The sequence below is a fragment of the Molothrus ater genome, chromosome 2 (genome assembly GCF_012460135.2).
Source record: "Molothrus ater isolate BHLD 08-10-18 breed brown headed cowbird chromosome 2, BPBGC_Mater_1.1, whole genome shotgun sequence".
NCBI lineage: Eukaryota > Metazoa > Chordata > Aves > Passeriformes > Icteridae > Molothrus > Molothrus ater.
In genome coordinates, this window is record NC_050479.2 from 89755830 (window position 1) to 89780396 (window position 24567).

Genomic DNA, 24567 nt, shown 5'->3' on the forward strand with positions numbered 1-24567 from the left:
GATAATCATGTAGTGACAATATGGGCAAAGCAATTTTTAGCTCCAAGGTTTCTTACTAAGGTTAACCTCAGCTTAGGGAAGCTGGTCTCTCTAGGTTCCCTCTATCATCTTTGACAAGAGGATGGCTTTTCCCAGAGACATCTTGGAGGACTGGAGATTAGGCACTTTTGCATTTCTTCCTGGAGTTACCTCCACAACTGTGTGTCTCTCATCTTTCTAATTTCTACAGAGAAATGGGCAGCTGAACAGTTTATACCCACAACTAAAATACTGTGATTGAAGCAATGATTCTAGTTTGACCCACGAAAGAATGGTCAAAATTGGAATGGATTCAAAAAAATTCCAGAAAATAATTTAGTGACTAATATTACATCAGGAATATCTGCTGTATAGTGGAAAAGGAAGAAATGCAAACCTACCTTATCAAATAGATGTTTTGAGATGAGATTGGAACCTTAACAACAAATACATTTGTGGGGAAGAGGTATCTGATAAGAAAGAGCTCTTTGGTTTAGCAAGAAAAGACTATGAGAGTTACAAATTTGGGTTGAGAAGGATTTCTAATTAAACAATGAAATCACCTATAGGGAGACATGAGGTATTTTTCATTACAAAAACACCTTACATCAAAACTGAAAAGATTTGCAAAGGATATGCTATAACTCAACCACAGGCTACTAAAGTCACTGAAAAAAAATTTCTAAACCCTTTAGGTTTACAACTTTGATCTTAAATCCTGTAGAGGCCTACAGTTTTTTGTAACTCTGCCAATAGCCTCTTAAGTTGTTGGCAGCCTCTGTGCTAGGTAATATTCAAGGTCAACCAAAGATGATTCTGTAATTTTTACTCCTACTTTAACATATGTTGTCAGGCAGACAATGGGAACACCAAAAATACTGGCTAACAAACACTTGTCCTGCATATCCCTGTTGAAAGTGAGTCCAGAAAACAGCCATCAAGTCTTTCATAATTAATGGCAACACAGTAAAGTTTCTTAACTGGATATCCGCGCTCCTCAGAAGAGGAATTTGTCTCTAGATTTACATTGTGACTTGCGACATCTATGCCTTCTGTGGGTCCTGATAGGTGTAACAGAATACCAACCACAAAACTTTTTGCTCATATGAGTTTCTTGTACATGTATTTGTTTGTTTAGTTTTAATTAAGAAGTGCTGTACTCGTTTCCATTACATTTCCTGTTCTGGAGACATCCAATTGTTTCATTAATAAGCCCCTCATGTAACATTTTTTCCTGCCTTAGGAATGTTTTCCTGAAGTACTCACTTTAGTATAATAACTGTCTTTCCCCCAGCACTCTGGCCATGTTCTTGAGTTTCCTGCATGGAGCATTCCCTTTCTTTGTTCAGACAATTACTGGTAGGTCTTGAAGTGCCAAATGTCATTCAAAATGACAAGTAATATATTCACTGTGGGTCTCAGGAAGTTTTTCAATCCATATATATTAATTTTTCCAGTAATCTCAGCTTCTTACTCAATTTTGCTACCATTTTCTCTCTAGCTCCATGGTATTCTAATTGTTTTTCAATTAACTAACAAGTTCTGGGGTAGAAAGATGCATAATTTTCAGCATAAAAAAATCACTTTGGAAAAACATGTGTAGAATTTAGAGACAAGATATTTCAGGGCAGCATCACAATGTGAATATGCTATGAGAGTGGGAATCAGATTTCAGGGCTAACCATATACACCCTGTATATTCCTGCTGGTTTAGTCTGTGATTATCTGTGTTTTGCTTTTTTGGTTATCAGTGGTTTGCAACAGCAAATAGCATTGAGGGTGCTACAGATGATTACATTCTGTTGTGTTCCCATTTTGTCTTCTGGTTGTCCATAATGGAGCCATCACACATCTGCATTGTAAGAGTGATGGGCTGGGACACACCCATTCAGAGGTGTATTTACAATGGCTGGAATTCCTGCCACAAAATAATGCCCAGGTGGGACATCTGTGAGAACCTATAGGGAATTGCCAGCATCAGGTCAGTGGCTGCAGTGTCTACACACCTCCTCAAGTTTCAAAACCAGCGCAACCACCTGGAAGAAGCAAGTCATATCACCAAATATAAATTTCATTTCTCCATGTGGCAGGGATATCCACCATACTGGACACAGCTGTTTATACCATGCTTTCTTTCATTTTATTTGTTTTATAAAGTAGGCACCCGATGCTGCCTAGGCATACCCCACCAAAATAATAAAACAAAAATATTTTGCTCCACATTTTATCCTCATTTTCTCTCCTTCTTCCACTTCAGAACCACAGGATGTTTATTCATTCTGTATGAATTGTGTTTACCCAACAAATGAGGCTAGCTTGATTTCCTGTCATCTTTTTCCCTTGTAGGTTTTACTAGAATGTAAAGACAAAACGAATTATCTAAAACATTTCTCCCTACACCAGTCCCAATACCCAACCTTTCCATGTGCTCAAAGGCTTGATTTAAAGTCTCCAACTACTGGAAATTCCACCATATGCCTGAGTAAGTTACTTCAGTAGTTAACTGACTCCATAGCCATGCACATGTTTCATACCCCATCTCAATTGGATCAGATTTGGCTTTCAAACACCAGGCCTCTTGTGCCAATGTCATACAGAGTTGCAAAATGTCATACAACATACATTCCTTAAAATACATTCCCTATTGATTTTTAAAATCTAAATGCTATTATTGTGGCTCAACTTAAGCTAATCCCTTGGAAGGGTTAGCACCTCTGCTGTATATATGGAGGTTGATGCCTTATTACAAAATGCTTAGGAATTTTTATGGAACACTCATATTTCTAGAGGAAAGCTTCATAAATTTGGAATGTGATTGGACCAGTGCACCTCTGGCTGTCAGAGGTGTGTGTATTCCACAGACGGCTGGCAATATTGTTGCTGATTCTGAAATTATCTCGGCTGGATCCAGCATTAAAGAATCTTTAACTTTTTTTGGAGTTTTCTTTTCTGGTAGCTAATATATATGACACCTTTCCCAGCAGGATTGCAGAGGCCTGAAACCTGCCCGTTGTTGCAGTAAATGGACTCACCAGTTCACATCATCCATAAACCAATGAAATCTACAAAAGCACTAGATTCCCACACAAAGGATGCAACTTATGCATCCAACATCCAGAATTTATACACCTCCAAACTCCTCATATACTGTGCATTCTCAGATCAGCATTTTTCTCCTCTCAAGGCAACTAGTGATATCTGTACCCAAGCCCTCTGCTGGACAACTACATAGAATGGGATTAACTCTTTTTGAGGTATCATTCTGATCATGGAGCATGATCTAACACATTTCAAAAGTGCTTAATTCCTGTTTGCTTGTAGGTTTAAAAACAGGTTCTATATGGCGTTCAAGATACCTCTGACAAAGACATTTCAATGTTTTAGAATGAGACTGCATCTTGATAGAAAGACTTCATTTGAAGTCCTGTTCACCACAGAATTGTAGGAAGTTAGGTTTGGAAAGGAAACTCAACTATTTCAAACACTTCATACAAACTTCAGTGACATGGTCTTCTTTGAAGCAAAAAAACATCATCCTGGTTAATTTATACAAGTGGAAGTTAACTGTCATGCAATTATTGAAAGCATGTTGATGGGCAAAAGATACCTAGTGAAAGACAGATAAAAGAAAAAGGAAATCAATGACTGGAAACTGAAGAAGATCATCTCAGAGAATAAATTAGATTATATTCTTGTCCATGAAGCCACTTACCCAAGAAACACTTCATCAGCTGACATTTTCAAATAAAAAATGGAATGTATTTCTAACAGCTAATTTAGAGATAAAGCAGAAGATACCATTCTATTGACAGAACCACCAATTCTTGGCCTATCTTATGGAAAAGCCTACACCACAAATATTGTAGAGGTTACTCTGGGCTTTAAAATCTCTGGGAACATCATTAGTGTCCTGTGTTTAAGGGGTTTAGTTTTTATTTTACCTCTTCTGTTTTTAATAGGCTGATCTTCAGCTTTTAACCTCATGCAGCTTCTTTATGTGTAGAAGTGTCTCTCTTTTTGTGTTGAGCAGCCTCCTTCCTTCTGTGTACAGTGCATCATCATCAGGTCCCTTTTTAAAAATACTGAACCAGGCAGAGAGCAAAATATGGTTCTTTTTAGCTCACTGAGATGATAACGTTTTCCTCTCACACAGCTCTCCCAGTAAGTGATCCTCCTTTGACTGAAAAGGGAAAACAAACTTTCAGAGAGCCTGCTACTCACCAGCTGGCAGATCCCCACTGAAACCTGGCCTGGAAAGCTCACTGTGACTTCCTTGAGCTGCAGAAGGATGGGTGGATGTGGGAGTGCTGAGTGAATGAGGGTGTGCATCGTATGCTCAAAGAACGTGGAGCACGATCATGCCTATGGGATGATGTCTCTATTAATGCCTGAGTGGGTGAGACATTAAACAAACTAAAGGTCACTGCCTGGGACATTGCAGCATCAGTGAAATCAACGTGTGGGTGCTGTAACTGGCAATCAAGAACCATGTCTTCACAGGAAGACCTGTAATTTTTAGAATGTGTAAATTTTAGAATGTGGACACATTGATATACTTTACATCCCTGATCTAGGTAGCAATGGATGACTCTTCACTGACTAAGGAGCTCTTAAAAAAATAAAAATATCCTTTCTTCCCATCCACCTTTTCCCTCATAATTTCTCCACATAAGTTTCAAATAGAAAGCGTGTGAGAGAAAGAGCTTTTCTGACCGGGTGAGAAATGTGACATCCAAGTTTCATTCCGTTTCTCTCAAATCTTAGCTAAACAGTCTGCAACTGCCCCAACTAACACCTCTGGGAAGCCAGAGCTAAGGTTGCATATGTTGCCTGTAATTTAGAAACTTGATAAAAATATGGATAATGTTGCTTAAATAAAACAAATCTGGATTGTAAGAAATGGGAGGTAAGATTAGAGATAAGAATATGCTGCAAAGGACAGAAATGCAGAACCAGCAGGGAATGTAGAGTTCTCTGGAGTACACCTTTGAATATTGTGTATCTACGCAGGAGATCATAGCACCTGTTAAATTTAATATATATTAAATATTGTCATATCTTATATATCTGAGCATACCTTCATATTTTGCTGGCAGCCTACAATTCCCAGATTTCAGTTTATGTTACAGAAAGTATGTATTCAATTCCCAATGAAAAGCTGATTTTAAGGGCACTACTGGGAATTGTAAGGAGATTAAATTGTTTTAATATTTTCAGTACATGGAAGGGGGAATTTAAATGGGAATCTGGGAATCTTTGTTCCTTTTGTAAAGGTCAGGATTTTGCCATAGATACAAGAGCTGGAAGAGAGTTTTTGGTTATGTAGATGTCCACATGTCCTGAGTGGGAGCTTAAGATGCTCTTAAATCACCTACATTGCACATTGATGGCTCATCTTGTCAATGTACATAGGGATTGCAGATCTGTGTGGGTTGTTTTCATTACTGAAAATGGAAGACATGCAACAAGAGGAAAACAGGCTACAGATTGTTGAGACCTTGAACTCACTGAGGTTTTATATTTGTACATTACCTCACTGAATTTCCATTAAGCCTACTTACTTCAAACTCTAGTCTTTTACTATTATTTTTCATTCTTCAGACGTGAATGGTATTTTCTTAATTTTAATTTAATTTAGACTGTTGGAGTGCTCATTTTTCTGTGGAAGAAATGTCACTCCTTTCTAGAATAAAATTAATCTTATGCAAAAGGCCAGTGCAAGACCTGATTTATATACCAGGGTAGGACATGAAATCTGTGTTGGCAGCTGTGATCATGTTCTGCCCTGACAGTCACACTGTTCTCCTGGCAGCACTGCACCACATTGCCCATCACTGTCAACTTGTGCGTAATAAAAAATTCATGCAAGCCTTGCTTCCAGCTTTACTCCTCCCAAAGCTCTGCCCTCGTGGCAGACCATACCCATGCCACTCGTGAGTTATCCCAGGGCTCGTACAAGAGAGGAGAAGGAAAAATGGAGAAAGAAAAAATGAAGAGTCTCCTTTCCACTGTTCTCACTCCCAAGATAAAAGAATGCACATTTTATAGTATTTTATATTTTATTTTTTAGTATTCTATGCACATTTCCTCTATTTCTGATAGGAACTGATTTTAGCAAGAATAAAAACCATATTAATAGCTTGCTGCTTGCACAGGGAGGGCACCTGTGATCCTCAACTACAGCAGACAAAGCCCTCTCAATCTTTGAAATGATGGCACTATCATGGAAGAAATACAGAGCTCCTAGTCACCTTCTCTGTGTTTAAAACTGCTTGGGTAAATTCCCCCATATGCACTGAGAATTCAACCTATGCTGTATCCAAAAAGGGAAGCTACAAAAATATTTAAATATGTCATAGCTGGCTGGGGTGGGCTTCTTCAGGCTCATAAAAATCAGCAAGCAAAGTTCCTAAAGGCATCCATAGGTTTATTTCAACTTCAAACTTTAACCAAACTAGTCACAGGTGACAGTCAGTGATGAGATCATCACTGAGAGAAAGACTGTAAAATGGAGCTACAAAGTATATTGGTGCAAATAAGTAACCTATTTGCTCAGAAAAATATCATTTGGGGTTAATCAAGACATAAATCCACACTGAATTTAGTAAATCTACAGAAATTTTGCAGAGGAGATTGAGGTGGGGGAGGACAGGAAAGAAATAATTTTGACATTTTCTTGATAAAAATTTTCATTTTTCCACAAAATATTTTGTTTTGAAATTTGCCTGCAGGTAATAGTCTTAAGACTAAAAAACAATTCACTAAATTTAAATTATTTCTCTGCTTTAGCATTGAAGGAAAAAAAAAAGTCATCTTGAAAAAAATGTTTTATTTTACTGGGAGAAAAAAAAATTGTATTAGTAAAAAAAATTATTTCAGAACTATTGAATCAGAATTCAAGCTGAAAAATCATCTATTGATAAACTATTCAAAAACCAACATTCAGTAACCATAAAAAAGGCTGACATTGAAAATCATGGGCTTGGCTCAGTTTGGCCCAGGTCATTCCCTAACCCTAGGTTTCTGGAATTGAGAGGTGATGGGTAATTACATGGAAGGCTGTCCCTTGGTACACACCACAGCTCAGTCAGGGAAGGGAGAAAGACAACCAACCAAAAAGGGCTGTCCCTTTCATTGACTTTACTCTCTGGGCCTCAAGAAGAACCTGAAAACCTAGACTGTTGGGAGAAAACCCAAGATTTTGGCAGATCTGGAATTTTCCAGCCCATGTGCTTTTGAGTCATGACATGCCAAAAAAAAAAAAAAAAGTGTAAAAAACAATCTTTTAAAGAAAGCTTCAGTTTCTCTACAAGTCCAAAAATGCCTCATCCAATTTGTCTCAAATTTTCCAGAAAACTTCTGCTCTGACATGAGATCATATATATGAAATGTAAGACAGACTGGTTTGTAGTTTTGGCAAAGCTGGGGAGGAAGACAAATTGGATTGTATTTTTAAAGAGAGAATTAGGATCTCATCTTTGAATTATCACTTATTTAGGCAAGTCCTGCCTCTCATGACATTTAAATCATTAGGAATTATTAAAAGAGTAGTAAATATGTTACTGGGGACTACTTTGCACTAGCACAGAGATCATAAAACATAGAGGAGGAGGATGAGACAGAAGGAAAATAGGGATGCGTGGGGAAACCGCAGAGAATAAAGAGGAAGTAGTTACAAAAACTTGTGTGCATGCTGTGTGCAAGGAAGGGCTGACAAGGATCTCAGGGGACTCTGTGGTGTAGTAGGATTTTAAGAGCCATAGAGGACTGTAAAGGTCAGAAGCAAAAGAACAAAGAGATGTTGAGAGGCTGGGGAGGTGAAGACCCTCCTGAGGAAAGAGAAAGAAATAAAAAGTAATTTTCTCAGAGAGGATTTAATGGCTAGAGACATCACAAAACAGAGTGAAGGGAAAGAGATTTTATGCCATTGTAAGAATCATACATCCATAAATATTTAAAATTGGATGGGCTAATCACTTTTGAGGGCTTGGGACACCCATCTTCCCACTATTTGTGCTGCAGGAAAGCTCTGGTACACCACCACCCACCTTGCTGCCAGCTCCTTCTGCACTGCAGGGAAACTACCACTGCCCCCCTGAATGCAAGCACTGCTAAAGGGAAAAGTCATCATTTAATTAGTCAAAAAATTTAATTAGTAAACTCTAGTCTCAAAGTACCTTAGGAGCAGCTTATAGTGTTCGAAACATGCATAAGGATGACTGGACCATACAAAACACGGTAAGATCATCCACTTATGCTGTCAGCATGCTGAAGGTCGCAACCTTAAAGAAATGAAACACTTCAAAATAAAATACAAAATGATAAAATACATTAACCAGCAATAATCTGCAAAGAAATAATTCTGTGCTAGAAACCTACCAACTCCTGTCTTATACTCCTTCGAGTGCCTCAGGATGATGGCTTTTATTATTTTTTGTCATGATTTCATTTTTCCTTTGCAAAGAAGAAAATCTCTGTTACTCTTGGAAAGACATGGGAGGGAACCAGAGGTGTCATGCAGCTCCCTGCCAGAAACACATATGAAGGCAGCCTACTTTGGCAGGAGGAGGACAACTGGCCCTGCCTGTCTAGCCACATATGTTTCCCGGTCTTTATCCTCCCCAGCAATACCACATGTCACAAAGTTCTTTACAGAGCCTTAAGAGGAATTGCAGGCTTCCCACCCAAACAAAAACACAGAAAACCAACCCTGCAATTAAGTATCCGTAACAAATTATGAGGCCTGAGGATGGGTTGCTGCTCTTCAGTTGACAAAATTCATTAAGACTTTTGACTTCTGCATTTTTTCTAGGGATGAGGGGGATTAGGGAGGAGGTTTGGTTTATTTTTTCCCTAATCACACTGCCTTTTGAGGGGAGAGCCAGGACTGTGGGCATTGAGGTGATGTCATCTGCTAGACAGCAGCTATATGGAGAACATGAAGTGGAAGTTTTCTACCCAGCTCCTGGCAAACCTAGGGCAGATGCTGCATGACTGGCCAAAGCAGTCCGCTGAGACACAATGGGATGATTGCCATCCTTTCAGATGTGCAAAGGGACCTCTGGCACAGCCTATGTGATTGATGTGTGGGCAGACATCTCATCTCATGAGGTCTCTCTCAGCCTTTGTTTCCAAGGGCTGGTGTCCAGGAAAGGGCTACACTGGCTGAAAGGAAGCAGAAAGCAGAACCATAATGAACCTCCTCAGTCACCAAAGCAGGCAATCACATTATATAATCCTTTTAGAATATCTACCAGCTCCATCTTAGAGTTTGTTCAGCTTCCAGTTTCCATTATTCCTACTGATGCTTTTCCTCACTCTTCCAATTCACAGCACATGTTTGCTCAGAGCCATTTGTTCTTGTGCCAGCATGGTCACTCTGCTTATACAGCTCTTCTGTACGCTGGCTGCTCAGCCCTGGATTACGCACAGAAAATACGAGTATTTTCTTCCTGGTCTTCTGAAAACTCAGTTAAAAAAGACAAATTATCTTGGTGTCCACACATAAGACAGGGCTTTCTACCTACAACCGTGCCAGCAAAGCATCCCCTGAAATTTTTCTACTAAATTTCAAAGTTTAGGCTTTGCCAGGCATGAACTGTGTTCTCACTGAACTCTTGTATCATGATATTAAAAGCCAACATCTGGTAGAAATGCTACAGGACGCTGTAGGATGACATATGTTTTCTCCCCATTCATATCCCACTGGCAAGTCACAGCCAACGTGCAATCAAGTAAACCCTCAGGTTTCATCCTGCTCTGAAACACCTTGCCCTCCCCTTTCCGTGCACCAGTATTTATATCCTTTTTTTTTCCTGTGTAAAATATGACCTTTTTCATGCTCATGATGTCCCCAGGTCTGTGCCATCAACAAAGCCATCATTACTTTCTTATGCTTTGTACCGAAACCATCAGGAGAGATCCATCCCATCTCCATATGCACTTCCCATTCTCCTCCTTTCCTGAGAAAGTTTGTCCTGGGAATCACTAGATTTTGAGCACATCATGGAAGGATGTTGTCCAGCCAGGGAACCCAACCTCTAAGAGAGAGCAGGAACTTGAACTACATAGCTTGTAATGCAGTACACAAACTTATTTTAATAATGAAATAGGGTTCAAGAAAAAAAATCCCCAAGAAAAGGTAATTCAGAGATATTGAAATGTGTTTTAGAAATGAAGACATCAAAAAAATTTATCTTCCTGGATAAAGCTTTTCAGAACTTCTATTCTGCAGGAAAGTGGATGGTCTGAGCATTTGATATGCTAATGGTAAGGCTATTTTTAGAAAAAATAATTGTTATTTAAATACATATTTCCATTCTTTACTAAAGTTCAAAATTACGGTGAATTATCCACAGTAGACTTAAAAAGATTCAACTGGGAGACAAATGGCAGTATATTCATACCGTGAATGATAAAAGTGACAGTTTGCATAGCTATGATTTCACAAACAAATGGCAAAATGTAGGCTGGATTGCAAGGTTGCCAATGAGCAGAATTTGCAATAAGTAGTAACGTGTCTTTGCATTATGACCCTATTCTCTGCCATAGGAGTTTAACTTATACCTTGCTGGAGCAAATTGTGAAAAGAGCAAATGTCTGTACCTGCAGCACTCCTCTTTCTTGCTCTACTATGTAAATCTCGAGGAGTGAAGTTGGTTGTTCTCACACATCTGCCCTGTTGGTTGTTCTCATGCATCTGCCCACTATCTTTAATCTGGTTACCTCACTGTGGTGGAAATCAGACATGATTTCATCTTGAATTTAAAATAATACAACAAAAATAATTACATGACATTATGGACATGGAGGGGAAATTCCATTAAAAATCTTTTTCTGTCTCCAACAAAATTATCAAACCTTTCTAATCTGACTTTGAAGAATTACCATGCTACACAAAATATATCAAATTGGCTTCTGGGGGAAAAAAAAGCACCAAATGTCTTTCAAATGGGCATATTGGCTCCTTTTATTTTGAATTCCCATGTTTAACTTGTTTTTTAGGAGATTATGTCTACGTGAAACTGATGTATAAATTATAGACATGATCTATGATGCAGAGCAATATTTATAACATGCCTTTAAAGTTATGTAATACTGAGAACAGAAATGCAATTAAAGTGGAGAGAAGAGGAAGTTCTGCCCTTTGCAGAATATGCTGTCTCATCTTTAAACAATGCAACATGATGGAAACTAATAAATGTTTCTGCAGAGGTGACTGGTTACTCCTCTGATGAGTTGATATGGGAGGAGGGGTTGATCTCAAAGATGCATTTCTTCAAAACCAATATTTCAAATTCATTTGGGAAAAACAATGACATTTTCATTTTCTTTGTAAGAAAACTATGTACTATCTTCCCCACGTGTTCTCAGAAGACTGCAGGCAAAAAAGGGCATTTGGAATTTATTTTCTAGTTTATACTAAATTATTTCATGTGATTCAAAAATAAAAAGCCATGTTTATATGCATGGATATATTTGAGAACGAGACAGATAGTTTCTCAGAAATTGGAGCCCAGATGACAGTGACATCAAAGACTTTCTAAGGATATCAGCTGCACTAGAGAAGTCTCTTTGTTTTCCCCTAACAGAGTAGTAGTAATTAATCTTTTGATTTCACTTTCTTGAGAGATATTGTTTTTATTTATTTGCTTTTCATATACCAGCATAAATATTTTTCTCTCGCTAGTTCCTATCTACCACATTGTACACCATGCAACTGTTCTTTTATGACCGATTAAGCACCAGAAATATAATGTAAATGTAAATAAATGTAATGTATGTGTGTAAAACACCCAGGGGATATTAGATACCAGAATCATCACTAATGACAGTTCTATTGACCAATGTTGGCTTTCACCTTTGTTGGGTCACTCAGGCCCCCATGCCTCTCTAGTGTGTAGTCCTTGATAAGTTCTTAAAGCTCTGGCACAATCCTGCACCAGGAAAGGGCTGGTGGTAAGACAGATGCTGTAAGAGACAAAAATATGAAAACTGGGGAGAAGAGAGGCATCAAGCAAACTCCATAAACCAGATATTTTGCATTGTAAGACTTACTTTCTGTGCACATGTTGATTTTTTTACTGAAAGAATCCAAGGTCCTTGGGAAAGTGCCCAAATCAAATAAAATTCAACACTCAACCAGATCTAGTATACAACCAAAATGAGAGGGTGAGAAAAAAGATAATACATCCAACTACGGCAATTTGAAAGTGGTTTGCAGTCATTATTATCACATTTTCTTGATTTTGGGGGGAGGGGCTTGATAAGTTTGGGGAATATGAATTTTGTCCTTCCCTGTTCCCTAGTCCTGATCTAGACCATTCTTACACAGAGATTTTAATGGCAAACTGTAGCAGAAATTTTATTCTGGTGAGTCTCTGTAAACATATTCACAAATGCATTTTCCAGAGAAAGGGCTTCAGAGATCATCATCTTCTGTATTAGATTAGAAGAATCTTGAAGGAACCTAGACTAATTTGCAAGACTGCACAGAAAGATAATTAAGATCTTGTACAGTCAGGCCTATTTAACTGGAGAAAGACTATCATTGATCACAAATTCAGAGGTGAGAGATCAGCTTCTCACATGTTTTAAAATTTGATTGCTGTGTTAAGACATTAAAATCTGGCAATTTCATTTCCTCAAACCCAACCATATGCACTCAGCTGAAGCTGTTCACCATACTCAGGCATCATCACCAATGGCTACACTTGTATTTCTCCTCCACAGAGTTATCAAAAGTGGACAGACTGCAACTTTTACAGTAATACCCCTAGAAATGTGAAGATTTCTGAGGGAGAAACTTGACAGGAGAACATCAAACATTTACTTTTTAAAAGCCTATCACTGAGAAAAAGGACAAACTAAAGAGGGGAAGCAAGGTGAGGCAAGGCAAAGCAAGGCAAGGCAAGCATTTTTTAACCACTGACAAAAGGTTATAAATCCTAGCCACAAAGAACTCAGAAATGTCCCCTGAATTTTTTTGTTTAGGTTTTAAGAAGACTAGGTGAACAACTTAAAGAGATAAGGATTATTTTGAGTAATTTTCCATTTTCAGTAGAAAATTCTTTTTGAGTTTTAGAAAAGTGTGGATAGAAATTATTTAGCTTGTTATACTTGTAATCAGGTAAATGTCATACCTCTAGGACCAGCCACATGGGCTCATTTTCCTAGGACTCTAGTAAAATATAGGCACTTCTTTGATATCACAAATATGAAAGAAAGAAAATTTCTCATATTGAACATCTGTTTTTCTCATTTGGCTCTACAGAAGAAATGAAGAATTCTGAAAAATGAGCCAAACTATAGGAATCCAATCTCAGAAAAGAGACACAAAACAGGTGTGCTGTGTTTCAGGATTGTAGGACATTATACCAGCAATACTTCTCAGAAAACTGCAAAACAGAAATCAGAAATAATCTTGATCAAGTGCTCCATTTCTCCACTGCTCTGCTCCTGGCCACTCGGGACAAAAGGCGCCTGAACATCGATGCCAGCCCTTTTCCCTGGGAAACAAAACTCACCAACCCAGGTTCCTGATGCTAGGCACTTTTAAACAAGCCCGAGTTGGTAGTGGTGCCAGCTTTGGTCTGGGAGGCTTCCTGCGCAATGCGGAATTTCAGCAAGCAACCGGCCACTCCGGGCCACAGGCCCCTGAACACAAACACCACGACTTTTCCCTGTCAAACAAAACTCACCAGCCAAGGTCCCTGATGGCAGATTGCAGGAGGAGATTTGCACTGTCAAATCAGCCTGAGTTGGCAGTGGTGCCAGCGGTGGGTCTGGGAGGCATCCTGTGCAATGCGGAATTTCAGAAGGCAGATGGCCACTCCAAGCCACAGGCCACCGAAAAAAAACCACCTGCCCTTTTCCCTGGGAAACAAAACTCACCATCCCAGGCTCCTGATGGCTGATTGCAGGAGGCGCTAGGCACTGCCAAAGCAGCCCGAGTTGGCACAGGTGGCGAATGGGGTCTGGGAGACATGCTGGCAATGCAGAATTTCAGCAGGCAGCCAGCCATGGCGGGCCACAGGCGACCGAACTCCATCACCAGCCCATTTTCCGGAAAACAAAACTCACCAGGCCAGGTTTCTGGTGTTAGTTTGCAGGAGGCAATTAGCACTATCAAAGCAGCTCGAATTGGCAGTGGTAGTGGCTGGGGCCTGGGAGGCATCCTATGTAATGCAGAATCCCAGTAGGCAGCCAGACATTTTGGGCCTTAAGCCTCTGAACAACAGTTCAGGCCATCTCCCTGGGAAATAAAACTCACCACCCAGGTTCCTGGTGTCAGTTTGCAGGAGGCACTTGGCACTGTCAAAGCAGCTTGAGGTGGAATAGGCAGCAGCTGGGGTCTGGGAGGCATCCAGGGCAATGCGGAATTCAGGCAGGCAGGCGGCAATTTTGGTACTCAGGCCTCAGAACAGCTGTTCAGGCCATTTCCCCCGGAAACACAACTCACTAGGCCAGGTCCCTGGTGTCAGTTTGCAAGAGGCACTTGGCACTATCAAAGCAGATCGAGTCAGCTCACATGGCAGCTGGGGTCTGGGAGGCATCCTGCGCAATGCAGAATTCCATCAAGAAGTCGGCTATTTTTGGCCTGAGGCCCCTGAGTAAGTGTTCAGGCTATTTCCCCTTGAAACAAAACTCAGCTCCCAGGTTCCTGGTGTCAGTTTGCAGGAGGCACTTGGCACAATCAAACCAGCCCGAGTTTCCAGTGGAGGCAGCTGGAGTATGGGAGGCATCCTGCACAATGCAGAACTCATGCAGTCAGTTGGCCATTTTTGGTCACAGGTGCCTGAACAACTGTTCAGGCCATTTCCCCAGGAAACACAAGACAGGAGGCCAGGTTCCTGGTGTCAGTTTGCAGGAGGCACTCAGCACTCTCAAAGCAGCTTCAGTTGGCACTGGTGGTGGCTCGTGGTGTGGATGCATCCTGCACAATGCAGAATTCCAGCAGGCAGCCAGCCATTTTGGGCCTCAAGCCATGGAACAACTCCTCAGGCCATTTCCCCAGGAAACAAAACTGAGCAGTCCAGGTTCCTGGTGTCAGTTTGCAGGAGGCACTTGGCACTGTCAAAGCAGCTCAAGGTGGTATAAGCAGCAGCTGTGGTCTGGGAGGCATCCTGCGCAGTGCGGAATTCCTGCAGGTAGCCGGCCGTTTTCTGCCTCAAGCCGTGGAACAACTGTTCAGGCCGTTTCCCCAGGAAACACAACTCACCAGGCCAGGTTCCGGGTGTCAGTTTGCAGGAGGCACTTGGCACTGCCAAACTAGCTCAAGTTGGCACAGGCAGCAGCTTGGTTCTGGGAGGCATCCAGCACAATGCGGAATTCCAGCAGGCAGGTGGCAATTTTGGGACTCAAGCCTAAGAACAACTGTTCCGACCATTTCCCCAAGAAACACAACTAAGCAGGCCAGGTCCCTGGTGTCAGTTTGCAAGACGCACTTGGCACTATCAAAGCAGCTCGAGTTGGCACAGGTGGCAGCTGGGGTATGGGAGGCATCGTGCACAATGCAGAACTCCTGCTGTCAGCTGGCCATTTTTGGCCATGGGCGCCTCTACAGATGTTTAGGCCATTTCCCCAGGAAATGAAACTCACCAGGCCAGGTTCCTGGTGTCAGTTTGCAGGAGGCACTTGGCACTATCAAAGCAGCTTCATTTGGCACTGGTGGTGGCTAGTGGCGTGGATGCATACTGCAAAACGCAGAATTCCAGCAGGCTGCCGGCCACGAGGGGGCAAAGGACCCTGAACACCACTGCTGGCCTTTTATCCTGGGAAACAAAACTGAGCAGTCCAGGGTCCTGGTGTCAGTTTGCAAGACATCCTTGGCACAGTCAAAGCAGCTCAGGTGGCAGCTCGGTTCTGGGAGGCATACTGGACAATGTGGAATTCCAGCAGGCAGGCGGGAATCTTGGGCCTCAGGGCCCTGAACAAATGTTCAGGCCATTTCCCCAGGAAACAAAACTGAGCAGGCCAGGTCCCTGATGTCAGTTTGCAGGAGGCACTCTGCACTATCAAAGCAGCTCACATCGGCTCAGGTGGCAGCTGGGGTCTGGTAGGCATCCTGCGCAATGCAGAATTCCAGCACGCAGCCCACCATTTTCGGCCACAGGCCCCTGTGGGAAAGGCATTCTGTGCTGTCCTTGTGAGCTAGCAGGGCCTCCAGAAGATAAGGAGAAGCCCCATATCTCTCCTGAAGGAAGTCCAAGGTTGTTACCGTGGAGACGGGAGGAAGGAGACAAAGTTGAGAGATACGGACTCTGGCTGGCTTGCAGAGTGACCTGGCTCCCTGGTCACCTACTGGGAACTTTGTTTCTCTCTTATGGCCAATGGGCACTGCATGTGTGTTGGATGGGAGTAAATATCAGGAAGAAGTATAAAAGCAACGTTGCTCTAATAAATCTCTCTCTTGCACCCTTTTGATGGAGTCGAGTATTATTGTACTGTGTCGTGCTCTATAACGACATCTGGTGGCCGTCCTTTGGGATTGCAATGGGACTGTAAAAAGAGAGAAAAAAATGTTGAAGGGTACTCTATAAAAAATGAGTGAAGGAGCAGGGACTCTGTGGAGTCCGGACCTAATTCAGACATCTAATTTGAGGTGAGTGATTGGGAAAAATAATGGGAAATAATTTATCAAAGGAGGAAATGACTGTTTTGTCCACATAGAAAACCTTACTGAAAAGGAAAAATGTTAAAACTTTGATTATGCTCTTTGTAGTTTACTGATAAGGTGCAAATCAGAGGACTTTGAAGTTGATGCTGACACTGCCTTCAGTGTCTGGGCATGGAAAAAGGTTGGGAAGAGACTATGGGAAGTGACTATGGGAAGTGATATCTAAGGGGGATAAGACGTTTGTTGATTTGGCTGCTACCTAGAGACTGTTGTATGAGGCTGTCATAGGGTGAGGTTATGATGTTTGTATCCCCATTCATGTGTTCTGTTTATGCTGGATATTATGTTCTGTGCCTTTAAGACTGGCTCTGAAGAGTGAAAGTTTTGTTTGGGTTTTCTTATCAGCCTGGCGGAACACGGAGACAGGGTAGTACATAGTGCTGCTTTTGCTTTTTTGGCTTTTGCTTTTTGCTTTGCTCTCTCGCTCTTACTTCTGCTTTGCTTATGTTTGTTCTTGCTTCTGCTCATTAGCTAGTTTAGCTAAACTGTCCAAATTTCTTCCTGGACTGTTTCTCCTTTCCTTTTCTTAACCAACTTGAACCTGCTCCAGACTGGGACCTGGGAACACCGAGAGTTTGCACCCTGTGGCCTGCAGCAGCTGCCCTAGTGTTGGAGGGATCGATAACAGAGCGACCACCCCCGAGAGAGAGACTTTCTGAATTTGTCGTCTTTTTCAGAGTGGTGTCATCTGGTATTGTTCATTCTGTGTGCTGGGGGGCGTTGTGCCTGTTAAATAAACAGGTTCTTTCCACTTCTCTCTGAGGAATTCTTCCTGAGCAGGTTGGGGGGAGGGGCCGTGTGGGTTTGCTTACTGGAGGGGCCCCCTTTGGAGATTCTCTACCAAATTTGCCCTAAACCAGGACAGAGGCATTGAAGGAATGGAAAGTAGGACAAGATAGAGGGGAGGAATTGGAGGAGCAGGAATTAGAGCAAGAAACTGGAGTAGAGGAACAGGAGGAAGATGAGGCTGAGCCTGTCAATGTATCTCCCCCCGAGGAAGCTGCTGCAGCTGCTGTAGTGCTTCTCCCAGGGTTTGCTATCGTGAGAATCAAATGGCAGGCTAAGACTGTTCCTCGGTATTTATCTCCTAAAGACTATGTTAAACCTGTGTATCCTTCGCCTGCTCAACAGTTAGCTGAACTGAGTGCTAAACCAAAGTATCTCACGCCTGCACAGCAACTAGCAAAAATGGAGTCACAGAAGAAGCGAAGTGAAAAACAGGTTGGGTCATCCTCCTTCTGTCTCTTCCTGGGCCGTTTGCTCCCTCCTCCCCCTCCGCTTGGTCGGCTGCTCCCCCCTCACCCTGCCGCAGCTCAGCTCCCCCTCCTGTAACCATCCCCCAGTCGGCTGTTCCTCCCCCACCCTCCCGTGGATTGGCTGCTCCCCCCCCCGCTTTCCCTTGAGCCATCTGCCCCACCACTGCCCTCCTTTGTGTCGTCTGCCTCCTCTCCATATTCCCTTGAGCCATCCACCCTTCCTCTGCCCCCCTTCAAGCCGCCTGCCTCCGCTCCACCCTCCACTGAGCTGTCTGCCCCCTCTCCCCGCCTCCTGAACTAATCGAACAAATGCACTCTTTAACATTGTGTCCTTACCTGTCTAGTGATAGCTCTGACGATAAACTGCCGGTTATAAGTACATCTAAAAAGACACAGGAATCTGTTTCTGTTAAACCTTGTAGCAGATCCAGGCCTGCTGTTTCTTGGACTCTGCCTCCCTGCCAGGTGGCTGTGACTCCTCGACACCCTTTGCAAATTTGGGAGCACGTAATAATTAGAGCAGCTGAAGTAGGAGTTTGGAATTTGTTAAATAGGTCCACCTAGAAGGATGGAGATGACTGATGATTGCTTCACAGGTAGGCCTCTGGATTTTCCTGTTTTCAAAGCTGCTCCTAATTCAGGACAAGAAGACAGCCATCAGGTTTTTTCATGGAGGGTTGTACAGGACCTTCAGTCAAAAGTAGACCAGTATGGTGTTAACTCTTCGCAGGTGATGCAAGTGATTTGTGTTCTAAATGCTGATGTACTTGCACATTATGATATTGTTCACCTTGCTACAATCTGTTTCAACCAGTGCAGTATGGTGCATTCCAAGATACCTGGAAAAAATGGTTGAAAGGGTAGCTTTGGACAATATGCAGTTACCTCAGCAGGATCTATGTCATGCTGTGGGAGCTGATGCCTTGCTGGGCAATGGACCATTCTCTAACCTGGATTTGCAGGCAAGATGAGACCCTCTGGTTCTTGCACAGGCCCAGCAGCTGGGTATGAGTGCCTTGCTTAAAACAATGGAGATGGCAGCTCCAAAACCAAGGTATATTACCATCCAGCAAGGGGTGAAGGAACCTTTTCTGCAGTTTGTGAAGAGGGTTGCTGCAGCCTTGAGAAGCAAGTAGAAGATGATAAGTTGAGGCAAATTTTATGCAGACAGCTAGCACAAGAAAATGCTAATGACAACTGTAGGAGAATTATTGATTCTTTACCAGGAGATCCCTTGCTGTCTGATCTTGTAGTTGCTTGCTCAAAGGTCAGTTCAGTTGAACATAAAAATGGCTGCTTTAGCAAGAGTCATGAAGTCCTCACCCAGATGTTCTGCTTGTGAAGAATCAGGGCATGTGAAGACCCAATGCCCTCAAACTGCTAGATGATGTGCACACTCTAGGGTAGTTTGGACTAGTAAAGTACCTTGTTATCGTTGTGGTAACTTTGGCCATATTGCTAAATTTTGTAAGTTAAGATCTTTTTCAGGTGGTTGACAAGCGCAGGGAAACTGGAAGAGGAACACAAAGGGGTGTGTGGAGACACAAATACCCCGACGACAATCACGAGGCCTGCCAGCTCTGCAAAGCTCTTCATTTGTGACCGATACACAGGGGCCACAAGGGCTCAGCCAGGATTGATATACTGGTAGCTGACACAGTGACTATTTTGACAAGAGGTATGTGTAAAGTGCCTCTTGATGCTTATGGTCCTATAGGCCAAGGTTTGAGTGCTTTTTTGATGGGAAGATCTAGTAGCACTATTCAAGGTGTTAATGTCCATTTGGGTCTTATTGATTCTGATTATGTGGGACAAATTCAGGCTATGGTGTCTGTTAGTGAACCTCCTGTTGTTATTCAAAAAGGTACTTGTATTGCTCAACTTGTTCCTTTTATGAGTTGTGTTCCAACTGTAGTGGACCAGAGTCACGGCACTGGAGGTTTTGGATCTACAGGACCACCGCAAGTTCTCTGGACTCAAAAGGTGACAGATGAGCATCCAATAATACAATGTTTGGTCACTGCTAAGGGATGTCACCCAGAAACTACAACAACATCAGGTTTACTTGACACAGGAGCAGATGTAACTCTAATGTCACAGCTTGTTTGGCCTCCAGCATGGCCCCTTACTCAATCAACCTTTGGAGTTGTTGGGTTAGGTTGGTCAGCTGCTGGTGTTTTATCTGCAATCGCGATCACTGTAACATATCCGGAAGGCCAACAAGCTAACATTAGACCATATGTTACTAATGCTCAACCTAATTTATGGGGACGTGATTGCTTAACCCACTGGGGTATTAAAATTACCATGGATTCTTAGTGGGGGCCACTGGGATGCAGGGCTTTAAATGTCCGGTTGTGTCCCTAACATGGCTGAGAGATAAGCCTGTCTGGACTGAGCAGTGGCCTCTGCCTACTGAAAAGCTTCTTGCCCTGCAAAGCTTAGTGAAAGAACAATTACTAGCTGGACATATTGAAAACTCATTTAGCCCATGGAATACACCTGTGTTTGTAATAAAAAAGAAGTCCGGTAAATGGAGACTTTTTCACAATCTGTGGCTGATAAATGCTGTGATGGCCGCAATGGGTGCTTTACAATCAGGTCTCCCAACACCTACAATGATTCCACAAGGATGGGAAATAATTATCATTGATTTGAAAGACTGCTTTTTTACAATTCCATTGGCTGATCAGGATAAGGAAAAATTCGCCTTTACTGTGCCTTCTTTAAATCACGAGGAACCAGCGCAAAGATATCAGTGGATGGTTTTGCCTCAAGGAATGAGAAATTCTCCAAGTATTTGTCAGTGGTTTGTGGCACAGGCTTTATCTAAGGTCCAAGAGCAATTAAGCAATTGTTATTGTTATCATTATATGGATGATATCTTGTTGGCATCTGAAAATAAACAATTGTAGGCTCTTGAACAATATGCTGTGAAAAATTTAGAAGCCTTTGGTTTGGTTGTCGCCCCAGAGAAAGTTCAAAGACATGCCTTGGAAATATTTGGGGCTGATAATCACCAATATACAAATTGTGCCTCAATCTGTAAAATTGGACATTGATATTAAAACTGCTGTTGACATGCAGAAATTGGTTGGTGCAGTAGGTTGGCTTAGGCCATATTTGGGGTAACCAATCATCAACTGCAACCTTTGTATGACTTACTGTCAGGGATAACTTCCTCTACTGATGAGAGACATTTGACTGCTGCAGCAAAAAAGGCTGTACAAGAAGTTGAATTGGCCTTGACATCTAAATTTGTTACCAGGATAGATGTTTCTGTTGGTGTGCAATTATTAATTTTGAGAGATGATGAAATACCATGCGGATTGTTGTGTCAATGGAATGACAAATGGGAAGATAAATTGTATATTTTGAAATGGATATTTTTGTCTCTTAGGTCCCGAAAAACCACTCCAGGTCTGTATGATCTTTTTGCAGACATCATTATCAAAGGTTGCAGACGCTGCCATGAAATCTTAGGCCATGATCCTGTAACTATTGTCATACCGGTACAACAATGGTATTTTGAGTGGTGTTTTCAAAACAATCATGAGCTGCAATCTGCTTTATCTTCTTTTACAGGTGAAATAGCATATCATTTACCTTCTCATCCTATTTTGAATTTTACTAAGAGGATTCCTTTTCAGGGGAAACAACTTTGCTCTTCAGTACCAGTGGAAGGAGCAACAGTTTTTACAGATGGATCTGAAAGAACCGGAAAAGCTGCTGTAGCCTGGAAGAAAGATGACTGCTGGCAATATGAAGTAATGGTTCAACAAGGGTCTCCTCAGTTAACTGAACTTTGTGCCGTACTTTCGGCATTTACCTTATTTCCTAGTTCCGTAAATATAGTTACTGACTCTGTTTATGTTGCTAATTTAGTGAAGCAGTTGGATCAAGCTGTGTTGTATAATGTAAAGGAGAAACCATTATTTGTGTTGTTGAAATTGTGGACTGTTATTCGTAATCGAAAGCATTATTATTTTATTATGCATATTCGTAGCTATACATCGCTACCTGGATTCTTTGTTGAAGGTAACGCCTATGTGGATTCCCTTGTGGCTGCCTCAGCAGTAAAAACGGTGCCTAATGTGTTACAGCAAGCTGTTCTATCTCACCAATTTTCTCATCAGGGTACTCAGGCACTACGGCAGCAATTTAAATTATCACATAGTGAAGCAAAGTCAATTATTTTTCTTGCCCTGATTGTCATATGTCTCATGTTTCATAATATTAACGGCACTAATCCTAGAGGCTTACTCCCTTTGCAAGAATGGCAAACAGATGTTACAAAAATGCCTGAATTTGGCTGTTTAAAGTATGTTCATGTCACAATTGACACCTTTTCTCATGCCATGGTTGCTTCAGCATTGGCAGGTCAAACAGCTCAGGATGTTATTTGTCATTTTTGCCACGCCTTTTCCATCTTAGGCGTTCCATCACATGTAAAGATGGATAATAGCCCGGTGTATGTTTCAAAGAAATTGCAAGCGTTTTTTCATGCCTGGGGTGTTCTACTGGTATTCCTCATGCTTCGACAGGCCAAGCAATTATTGAACGTGCTCATGGTGTGTTGAAGCACCAGGTACAAAAACAAAAAGGGGGAATGTAGAAGGAGTCATCTCAAGTGAGATGAGACAAAGCCATTTATGTCTTAAACTTTTTGGGTCCTTTACCTGACTTACAAGTCTCTCATATATTCTATCATTTTTTGTCTTTGAATTCAAAACAACCAAACTTTAAGAAAGGTGTTAAGGTTTCGGTAAAAGATTTAATTACGGGAAAGTGGAGCGGCCCAGTGGAATTAGTAACATGGGGCAGAGGATTTGCATGTGTTTTAACAGAAAATGGCCCTCGATGGGTCTCTGCCCATTGTGTTAAGCCTTATTTGGAGCACACAGAAAAGGACAGGATGAGTGGTTCTACATGGGAAAAAAATGAATAGGTAATTGCATTGGTTATTAGGTAGATGGAAGCATGGACCCTCAAGGAATATGTGGTAAAGATGGTAATTCAAGACAGAGTAAAGGTAGTTATAGGCTTACACTGAAATTCCAAAAGTTAAGTTAGTGGATGTTACTTTTGTTTAGTTTCCTTGAATTCTCTTATAGAGAGCTTGGTAGTACTGAGAAGTGTGTCTTGTACCATTTCCTTTTGCAGGGCAACAACAGTCCCAAAATAGGGGAACTTGATGTACCTAAGGGAGAAGTGTTGCCTTTGCATAGGAGTCGAACTAGTAGCTGAAGTCCACACTTTGAGCAATTAGGTTGGTTGCCCGTTATGATAGTGGCAACCAGTTCCAAGGTTAAGTGGATCTACTTAGTTCTGAGTGGTGACTAGGCAGATGACTTGGTCTCTGATTCTGTGTGGGAGAAAGTTATTTGATTAGAAGTGAAGGTGTCATTCTGCTACAAATGTGTCATCTGGAAATGGTGAGGTCTGTAACGGTATTTGAAGATCTGTCTTTATGTGTTCTGTTTGTATATGAACCTTAAGATTGTGAGGGTGTGTGTGTGTTGTGGAGTTGGTAGAAGTTGGTTATCTGTAAGCGAATGAAGAATGGATCTCCCATCTGCTTGATTTTTGCAAGGGCCCTGCAGAAGTCCTTAGCAGTTGTATTTCCGGGTCAAATACAAAAAGGGGGAATTGTGGGAAAGACATTCTGTGCTGTCCTTGTGAGCTAGCAGGGCCTCCTGAAGATAAGGAGAAGCCCCATATCTCTCCTGAAGGAAGTCCAAGGTTTTTACCATGGAGACGAGAGGAAGGAGAGAAAGTTGAGAGCTATGGACTCTGGCTGGTTTGCAGAGTGACCTGGCTCCCTGGTCACCTACTGGGAGCTTTGTTTCTCTCTTATGGCCAATGGGCACTGTATGTGTGTTGGATGGGAGTAAATATCAGGAAGAAGTATAAAAGCAACGTTGCTCTAATAAATCTCTCTCTTGCACCCTTTTGATGGAGTCGAGTATTATTGTACTGTGTCGTGCTCTATAATGACAGGTCCCTGAACACGAACACCAGCCCTTTCACCAGGGAAACAAAACAAGGCAGTAACCCAGGCCTGGGCTATGGCTCATTCCAAGGAAAAGCTGTGGAGGAAGCCATGTTATGGCAGTTTTTTGTTCCCCTTGGGATGCATATTGCAGCTGCAGTGTGCCTGAGCTCTGGGCTTTGTGGTTTTAAAAACCCTAGTGCTAGGTGTAACCCTAACACTAGGCACTAAACGCAGGCTTAGGCTAAGGCTGGTTCCCCGCAAAAACTGTGGAGGAAGCCATGTTGTGGCAGTTTTGTGTTCCCCTTGGGATGCCTTTTGCAGCAGCAGTGTGCCTGGAGCTCTGGGCTTTGTGGTTTTCAGTACCCTAGCAGACGATCGGCCACTCAGGGCCACAGACCCCTGAACAACACCCTTTGCCATGGGAAACAAAACTCGGCAGCCCAGGTTCCTGGTTTCACTTTACATGTGGCAAACTGGTGGAGTGGTGAGTTTTACTGTCCTGGATTTCTCTGTTATAAAGCTGCCAGCATCTGACCCTAGCCACAATGACTCCTCTGCTCCTAGAACTCACAGCCTTCAGACCAGCAATGTCTTACCCAATCCACTCTGTTACCACTGGC